The following is a 9,552-nucleotide window of genomic DNA, read 5'->3' as shown; positions in this document are numbered from 1 at the left end:
GAGGTCCACTTTTCAGGAGCTCTGTTGAACAGCTAATCAGATTACACATTTATGTCACATGGCTTTCACAAGCCTGTTACAGTATGTGACAGTGCTGCTACCCGAGACACCATCATACTACATGACACAGCCATTGAAAAAATGTCTGCTTGAGAGTCGTACTAATTCATGAGTCAGATAACCCTTCCACAAACTTAATCTTAACCATAGTGTGAGGATGTTTTATGAGAATGAAGTGTACGCCTTCAAAATGTGTGTGTTCAGTAAGATGCAAATATCCGAACATATTACAAAACATCACTGATGTATAATGCATTTAAATAAACTGATATCAGTATTTTAAACTTCATAATACTTAAATTCTTCCCTCAAAACAAAATAAAAGCAATGTCTTATTAACAGTGTATCATTCTGTTTATGGCATGTGTCTTTCCTTTGGCACTTTGATTATTATGACTTTAGCTACTAATCCTCATTGCCATCCTTTTCTATTTTTAGTTAACATTGTTTTGACTTAGTTAGATTTTTCCTTATGTCTCTTCCTAGTTATTGGGGGATTTGAATCTCATTTGGAATTATTGTTTGTTTTGCATATTATGATTTTGCTGTATTCCATTCTCCTTAATGTTTCTTGATGTAAATGTTTTTGGTATTTGGTATGATTTCTGATATTGTCCCCATTGTGTTCACCATTGCTGGCAATAAAATGCTCTCTTCATCTAAGTGGGTGAATAAAACGCTCAACGCTCAAATTTTGGTTTTAAATTCTGTTTTTCGTGTTAGGTTTTCTTTTTTGGACTTTGGATTTCTGGTTTACAATTTAGTTAGACACCCCATTTTCTGACCTTGGCAGCATCTGACTTATGACTCATTTTCCACTTTTGCCATTGTGGCATGTTACTTGTCTGACAATTAATTCTATGGAAAGTCCACTCAAACTTGTTTCCATCTTTCCTGTTCTGAATTAAATTCCTAGCATTTTTTTTTTTTGTGGGTATTTTTTTAAGGTTTGTCCCAAGGTTCTGTCTGTTTCTTGAGTATGCCACCATCTTTTATAGCAGTGACATAATGACATCATATGGTACACCTATATTATAAGCAATGAGCATAGGTTTTGATACAATAAGCAAAATACAGAACGAAAAAATAGCTCTCTCAGTAAAAAAACAAAAATTAAACAAAATGTGATGCAAAAGTGAAACAAAAATAACAATCAAATATATTAAAAACAATAACAATAATTCAGCAAATTAAATAAAGAAACACATCCAACACTTAATGTTCACTGATTCCTGGGGGCCTTCTCTGGGTGGTGTACAAAACATTGCCCTTTGGAAACTGGAAGATTGACCAAGGCTGTCTGACTCAACACGTTTCCACAGTTATCTTCATTAGAATAAGTGAAGTGAAAGTGAAATAAAGTGACATGAGGTACAGTAAAACTAGGTAAATTTACAATGCCTATAAAAAGTATTCACCCCTTAGAAGTTTTCACATTTAGTTGTGTGATGGATGGCCGGCAGCTCATCCCGGCCGACACATCTAGGACGCTATATGGCGTCTCTCCTGCAGTACAGAGGTGCCCCGGATTCCCCCAGGGCATCATGGGAGATGAAGTTTGGCTTCACAACCCTGCTGGGTACTGTGGGTGCCACCATGTGACACTGCAGGGAGACGCAAGGATTTTTATTTTCCCTATAGCCTGGAAGTACGTCCAAGTCACGGGGACGGAAGAACAGAAGTACTTCCGGGCTGAAGAAAAATACAAGTCTTCATCTGACCCAGGACTATTTAATGGACTCGTTGACACCCAGCAGAGAGAGCCAGAGTTGGGAGGGAGTGTGACAGAGCTGCTGGGAGGAAAGGAGGATATATATTCTATTATTGATTATTGATTTGTTTATTGTGGTGGTTGTGGTGCTTTGTGGCACAATATTGAGGAAAAAAAGAAATTAAAATATTTTCTGGTGTCTTGGATGTTTGTCTGTGGGGTTTGAGGAGCGACAGCGCCCCCTAGTGTCACAGTCATATCTGGTCAAAATTAATAACAAATATAAAAAACAAAATAATTGATTGCATAATTATTCAACGCCTTTAATATGACACACCTAAATCATCAGTGGTGTAACCAAATGGTCTTAGATGTTGCAGAATTAGTTTAATAAAGATCACCTGTCAGGGGTTTCAGTTGATTGTAGTATAACTGCACCTTATTTGAAATGTCCAGTATGTGACAAGTCAGTATGGTGGCCTAACCTACTCAATGAAGACAAAAAAACACTCAAAGCTACTCCATGAAAAGATGATTCAAAAGCACAGACCAGGGGATGGAGACAAGAAAACATCCAAGTCAATAAACATATAAAGAGTATGGCACAGCTGTAAATCTACCTAAAGCAGAAAAATTGAGTGATCATGTAAGAAGAAGAAAACTGAGGAATGCCACCAAGAGATCTCTGATAACTCTGAAGGAGTTACAATCTACACTAGCTAAGATTAGAGAGGCTATGCATACAACAATAGTTGCCTGGGTGCTTCAATAGAAACACCTTCATGAAGAATAGTAAAGAAAAGCCACCGATAAGATTAGCTGGAAGAAGGTTCTATGGTCTGATGAGGATAAAACAGCTTTTTGGCAATCAGTCTAAATGCCATGTCTGAAGTAAGCCAAACAAAACACATTATCAGAATCACACCAGGGAGCATGGTGGTAGAAAATACAGGATAATCCTTCAGGAAAACCTAATACAGTCTGCAAAAAACCTTGCACCTTGAGAGGTTTTCTTTTCCAGCAAGACATTGATGTCGAACATAAAGCCAAAGCTTCACAGGAATGGTTTAAAAACAATAATGTTCATATCCGGATTGACCAAATCAGAGTCCAGATCTCAATACAATTGAGAATTTGTGGCTCTACTTCAAGAAGGCTGTTCACTTACAATTTCCATGCAATGTGCCAGAGCTTGAGCAGTTTTACAAAGACGTATGGGGAACAGCTGCAGTGTCCAAATGTGCAAAGTTGAAAGAGACATGTGCTTATAAACTCAAGGCTGCCATGGTTGAATCTACATAAACTGTGTCACGCATGTGCATTATGGAAGTGTGTTGATGGCTCCAAACAGGAAGATGTAATGGGGACAGGTTATGTAGAAAAATACACACAGACCTTTTTTCCTCTTCCAGCATGAGATAGGAGAAGGAGCATACTGAAGATCAGTAACACCCCTTCTTGGACAATTCCCCCCGAGGACCAGGCCTAGATCTATATAAGCAGCACAATGTCTAGAGATGGTCTTTCGTTTTTGGATCCGCAACTGCTGGAACCATAATAGCCTACAGAAGCATTGAATCTCAAAGTCCTGGAATGATCTTCAAAGTTCCACCACCAAGTTCCACCAATTTTGTTTGTTAGTTTTTCATTATCAGCATTGCTGCTAATAAATGGGGATCTCTGGGAGACCCCAACACTTTATTATGTCTTATCCTGTTTCTCCCCTTACTTGATTTGAAGGACTAAATACTTATTTGATCAATTATTTTATTGTTTATATTTGTTACAAAATTAGACCACTTTGCAAAGATCTGTTTTTGCTTTGACATTAAAGTGTATTTTTTCTGTTGATCAGTGTCTAAAAAGCCTAATTAAACTTACTGTGATTCAATTTTGTATAACAATGGAATAAGGTGAATATTTTTATAGGCACTGCATTTATTAAACACTAAATGTCTGTGATGGCTCCTGATGCCCCCATAAGTATTCTCGTTGTTGTTTGCTTTCTTAAACAGTGTAATGATACATGGGTATGGTCTTTAATTCATTATAGATATTGGCTGAAAAAAAAAGATTACTAATATTTTAAAATGTCTTCTCTTTATAAATACAGGATACAGGATATTGAAAAAGAAAAACCCTACAAGTCGTGATGCAATGACCATTTAATACTTTGAAAGCGTCATTGATGGATTTGTAACTTAGGGAAATTTTTATTGCAACTCTTCTTCTAGTGAGTGGTGTAAAGCAACAGTTTGGGCCTAGAAAATGTGAAATAATTGTAATAATTCTCAGCTTGGCATGAGCTTACCTAAGGTAAAAGATGAAAAAAATGATGGGTCTCTTCATGCTAATGTGAATACCATCATAAACAGCCTGCTCATCACTAATCACCCACAAGACTGGTAATGCTTTAGAAAGGTGAGGGTTAAAGTTCTGAGATTTAGTATGAAGTCTAATACAAGTGTCAGTGTTATGAGTATCAAGTTTTCTACTGTGATACCCTTTTAAACCTGTGAATTCTTTTACTACTTATTCATCTCTGAAGTCCCACAGTTGAGTGCACTTTGTCTATTCAAACAGAATGAAAGGACAATTCAAATCAAATTGTGGATACTGATGTGAAAATCCCTCAATGCACACCATTATAAAACAAGAAGAAAATATGGTTCAGCAACTCTGACTAAAGATAGACAGAAAAGGGCGTCATCTCTTGTATTAAATTATAAACCACCATGACATGCAGGGGGGAAGGCTAACCTGGTATTTGTAACAAATTTTGGTTTTGTGACAGAGTGGAAAAATGGTACTCACTGTTGAAAAAAAGCTAATATAGTGAGAGTAAATGTTATGGCTTAATGAGACCTCAGGGCTAAAAACATTATTCAGCACAGTTCTTTCACTGCTTATATTTAGGTGTTCAGTCTGGCTACTCTAGTGTTTCTCCCATTCTCAAAGATTGCAGGTTTGACTAACTGACAGTTTTAAACTGGGCCTTAGTAAGCGTTAAGTGTGTGTATGTGTGTGTGTTTGTGTGTGTGGGTAACTGACACTCTATCTAGAGATGTTTCTTCCCTTATGCCGAGTTCTGCTACCACAGGCTTAACCAGCTTTCAAATTGTTCTGTTATGCTGTCGTACATCATTATGAGAAAAAAATCCATTCTATGAAACACTAACATGAAGCTTTCTACATCACACTCTAAAAATCTTACGTTTATCTGAAAAAGTAAGTACATTCCTTGGAAACTGTTGACCTATTCAATATATTTGAACAGACATACATTTCATCTTCATGGAAAGAGTACCTACAAATAAGTGAGCAAAAACACAAGGAAAAGTTGCCTTTTCAATCATTTATTCAAAACAAATATCAAACAATGTAATGGTCTATTGGAAAATCTTGTAGACATTTTTCATAACTGCACTGACATTGACTTGATGAAATGTTTGACCAATCCTCCATGCAAAATTTCTTCAGTTGAAAGATGTTTGCAGGTTTTCTTTCATGTAGGTACCCATTTTGAGCCATTCAGCCATATCATGTGCACTTCGGACCAAGTCATCCCTCTGAAGCTAACCATGTTCTGGCCTGGCCAGTACTTGAATGGGAGACCATCTAGGAAAAGCTTGGGTTGCTGCTGGAAGAGGTGTTGGTGAGGCCTACCCTGTTGTCAGAATGTGGATCCCAATGCCCCAATGCAGCAACAGTGAGACTGTACAGTAACAATGGTGCTGTCGTTAGGATGAGACATAAAATGAAGAGTTTGACTCTTTGTGGTCATTAAAAATCCCTTTATGTCCCGATGTCCAACCTAACTTGCCCACCACAACCTAGTCATTCTGACCCCTTTATCATCCCCTGTCTCTAACTGGCTAACTATCTCTCACCCCTTCACCACCTAACAGCTAATGTGTGGTAAGTGTACTGGTTCAAAATTGCTGCCATTGCATCATCCAGGTGGATGCTGCACGTTAGTGGTGGTTGAAGTGTCTCTCCATTCACCATGTAAAGTGGTTTGAGTAGTGAGAAAGTGCTATATAAATGTAAAGAATGATTATTATTATTATATTATTATTATTATTATTATTATTATTATTACTCATTGTTGAATTTGCTAGTCATTTTTGTGTTAAAAGGTCCATTTCTGGTTCAACTTGACCTTTTGGACAGATGACCTCAAAATCTCTTTAAAGAGACTTTAATATTATCTAGAATTCATAGTTGACTCAATGACTGCAAGCTGCTCAGGCCCTGAGGCAGAAAAGCAACCCTAAAACATAACCTGTCCACCACCATGCTTCACATTTGGTATGAGGTTCTTCTACTGAAATGCTGACTTCGGTTTATGCCATACATGTCTTTTGTTACTGTGGTCAAACAACTCTATCTTTGATTCATCTGCCCAGGCCACATTGTTCCTAAAGGTCTGGTCCTTGCCTATATGTTCAATTGCCAACTTCAACCTTTTTCTATTGTTCTTTTTGGATAGCAAAGGCTTTTTCCTTACATGCAGGTCAGATGTGTGCAGTGTGCTTTTTGATTGCAGATGTGTGCAGTTCAACACCAACTTTTTAAAGAGTAATTACCTGCTGAAAGTTTTGGATTTTTGAGACTTCTTTTAGAATCAAGCTTTTGGGTTGAATTTTCTGGGCTGGCCAGTCGTGGAGGAATTAGCAGTCATTTAATATCCATGTCACTTGTAGATGATTTTACTTACAGTGTGATGATTGATTTCAAATGATTTGGATTTTTTAAATCCTTTGTCAGACTCATGCCTTTCTCAGGCGTCCAAAACCTTCTTTCCGAGTGTCTCAGAGAGCTCTTTTGATGTTGGCATGACGACATCACACATTTCAATAGCAAAGTGAACACCAGAACATGGATATCTGCAGTTTAAGACTGGGTACCTCCTGCATACTCCCTAAGGAGGTTCTGATGACTGGCACCTATTCAGGAACATGTGATTCTAATTTGATGGATTTTAAGTAGTTACAAAGTGGAGGGGTGAATTTACTTATTTGTTAAGTTAAATTATGATTATGAATGCACCATTTCAGTTTTATGTGTAATTTGTTCTAGTATATCACCATTATCCATAGGTACCGCTTACCTGGTCAAATATTTTGAAAAAATGAACAGTTTCCATGGGGTGTAATTACTTTTTCACATGACTACATAAAGGTAGAAAGTTAAAAGAAAATAGAAATGCAGAAAGAAATCCTGCAGGAAAATCTTCTCCCTGCAAGAGGTCTAGAACTTAGAAGATGATATATCTCACTGAAGTGAATTAAAAGCACAGACAGTGTTCAGGAGCTGCACGCTTAAAGTCATCACCTCAGCCCAACTAAGAATATGTCAGTGGATTAAAATCAGTGTTTGCCAAAGGCTCTCAGTCAAGATAAAGAAGAACTGACAGCCACTGCACAGTCTAAACATATAAGTATTGGACAGCCTTATTTTAAATGAGTTAAGGCTGTAGTTTCTGCCTCCAAATATTGAGTCAGCATGGCAGTAGGCACTGAGGCAGATGAATATTTATAAAAGTAGACATTCCCTCAATTTAATGATGAATTTTGACAGTTCTGCATAATTTTGCCATTACTTTGACATTACCACTATTAAAGATAAAGGGTGGATGTGTGAATGTGCTTTGTGATGGATTGCCACCTGGCCTGGGTGTGGTTCCTGCTTTGCGCCTGACACTTCCAGAATAGCCTTCAGCACCCTGAATTTGACTAAGCCAGTTTGAAAATGAATCAACAGATCCAAACAGATTATTTTTGATAATACCATCAAATATGCCAGGCTGGCATAGTTTTCTCTTGGTACTTCAGTTTTATCCCCTCATATCAAAAGATGTGTAGAGGACCGCGATGTCTGACTCTAAATGGTATTGTTACTAGTGATGAGTAAAATGATTTCTGCAAAACTGAATTTGTAGCAAAATGTGGGCTTTGGTTTTGCAAAAAAAAATTATGAACTAAATTGTGTTTACGGGTCTGGAGAAAGTGAGCGCAGATGGTGCCCTCTGATCTGAAATGAGCAGTACAGGACAGAACTGTCTGTGTTAATGTGCAGGAGGGCAGTGCATGAGATAAATAAGTGGGTACAGTGCACCATAGAAGACTGAGGAAAGTGGCAAGAGCATTGGAGGGATGACTGAGGAACAGAAAGAAAGAAAGAAAGAAAGAAAGAAAGATAGATAGATAGATAGATAGATAGATAGATAGATAGATAGATAGATAGATAGATAGATAGATAGATAGATAGATAGATAGATACTTTATTAATCCCAAGGGAAAATTTTACAAAAATAATATAAAAAAATAAACATTCAGGGGAGAGCGCGAATATAGCCCTCCTCTACCACAAATTATGCAGTCTAGTTTCCCGCATTTAGGGAAAACGCGGGGGTCAGCACATCCGGAGTTCAATGGATGAGCCTCGGCCTGGGAGAACCACCTTAGTGATCATGGTATCTCCCCTGCCAGGTATGTATAAAAGAGAAGCGTATTGATCTTCACTGAACAATATTCCTTACTTTTCACCTCAAACAACTTTAAAAAACATAATTTAGTGATTTTTCTTTTTTTTTATTTTATTGATCTTATTGAAATCACACAACATTCCATACAAATAGATCAATTTTACAAAATTAGGATTGAAAACAAATCAACCCCCACCCCTGAGAAGGAGAGTATGGACAGCAGAATAAAACTTAAACCTAGTAAAAATAAGTAAATAGATGAATTAATAAGTGAATATAGATAAATAGAGAAGAAAAATATAATGGGGAGAGAATCTGCTTCCTCAGTGCTTTAAAAATCTATTCTAGAATGTTATTGTTTAGATCCTGCCAGGTTTTGAAAAATTTCTGCACAGATCCTCTAAGTGAGAATTTTATTTTTTCCAGTTTCAAATAATATAGAACATCAGTTACCCACTGACTTAAAAGGGGAGAGTTAGGATTCTTCCAGTTTAGTAAGATAAGTCTGCATGCCAGTAGTGTACTAAAGGCAATCACAGTTTGTTTGTTCTTCTCCACTTTAAGCCCATCTGGGAGTCCACCAAACACAGCTGTTAATGGGTTAGGAGGGAATGTGACACCAAGGCTGTCTGAAAGGCCTTTAAAGAGTTTGGTCCAGAATGATGTTAATTTGGTACAGGCCCAAAATTTGTGACCCATTGAGGTTGGAACTTGATTGCAGAGTTTGCAGGTTGGATCTTGCCCTGGAAATATTTTGGACAATTTTAAGCGAGACAGATGTGTTCAATATATAATTTTGTGTTGAATAATTGTATGCTTTGTGCATATGGAGCTTAAGTGAATTCTCAGCATTGCTACCTTCCACTCTTTTTCTGAGATGTTGAGTGAGAGATCCTTTTCCCACTCACCTCTTGAATCTTTGAAAGGGAGGGACTGTAAAATGGTTTTATATATTGCAGAGATGCTGTCTAAGTCCATCAAACTGATCAATATTTTTTCCAGCATAGAGGGAGGTGGGAGGTGAGGAAAATTGGGCAGGTTCTGTTTAACAAAGTTTTTAATTTGAAGGTAGTGAAAGAAATGTGTTGCTGGAAATTTAAATTTAGAATGTAATTGCTCGCAGGATGCAAAGACGTTGTCTATGTACAGATCTCTAAGTGATTTAACAACAAATGTTTTCCAGATATTAAAAACTGCATGTTTGTGAGGGTTGATAAAAGTGGTTGTCGTGCAGAGGTGCCACCGATAAAAGATTCTCTGTCTTAAACTGCTTCCTAAATTGGTTCCATAT

The 9,552-nt window shown here is 37.3% G+C and overlaps 1 non-coding gene across 1 annotated transcript; it reads right to left on the bottom strand.

Annotated features, from left to right (window-relative positions):
- Window positions 1–8,109: 8,109 nt before the first annotated feature.
- On the bottom strand, window positions 8,110–8,273 carry LOC120526958. Its single transcript, XR_005633245.1, has one exon. It is a non-coding gene; the product is annotated as a U1 spliceosomal RNA (small nuclear RNA).
- Between the last annotated feature and the right edge of the window lie 1,279 nt (window positions 8,274–9,552).

Source organism: Polypterus senegalus, chromosome 3 (genome assembly GCF_016835505.1).
Source record: "Polypterus senegalus isolate Bchr_013 chromosome 3, ASM1683550v1, whole genome shotgun sequence".
Taxonomy (NCBI): Eukaryota; Metazoa; Chordata; class Cladistia; order Polypteriformes; family Polypteridae; genus Polypterus; species Polypterus senegalus.
Note: the sequence above shows the minus strand (reverse complement) of the source record. Positions and strands in the feature narration are given on the sequence as shown.